This window comes from Penaeus monodon, chromosome 15 (genome assembly GCF_015228065.2).
Source record: "Penaeus monodon isolate SGIC_2016 chromosome 15, NSTDA_Pmon_1, whole genome shotgun sequence".
Lineage (NCBI taxonomy): Eukaryota > Metazoa > Arthropoda > Malacostraca > Decapoda > Penaeidae > Penaeus > Penaeus monodon.
The window spans coordinates 26313645-26313942 of NC_051400.1; positions in this window are offsets into that span (position 1 = coordinate 26313645).

The following is a 298-nucleotide window of genomic DNA, read 5'->3' on the forward strand; positions in this document are numbered from 1 at the left end:
GCAGGTGTGACTTGTGAACAAACGGACGAAACACGAGCAAAACAATAATAGATATTATCATTATTACCATCACATCTCACAACCACACCCTCTTGCTTGTGACTAGGTTTGAAAAAACGTTACAGCTCGATACAAGCAGAGAGCTTCTCACAAAATAAGCAACGTCTGCCCAGGATCAAATAATGGAAGATTGCCTATTGGACATTTCCTGCAGGTGTGAGTTCTATTGTAGAGGTGGAAATGAAGTAAAATTGACGAGAAAGCGAGATGGAGGGAGGGAAGGAGGAAGGGATGGAGG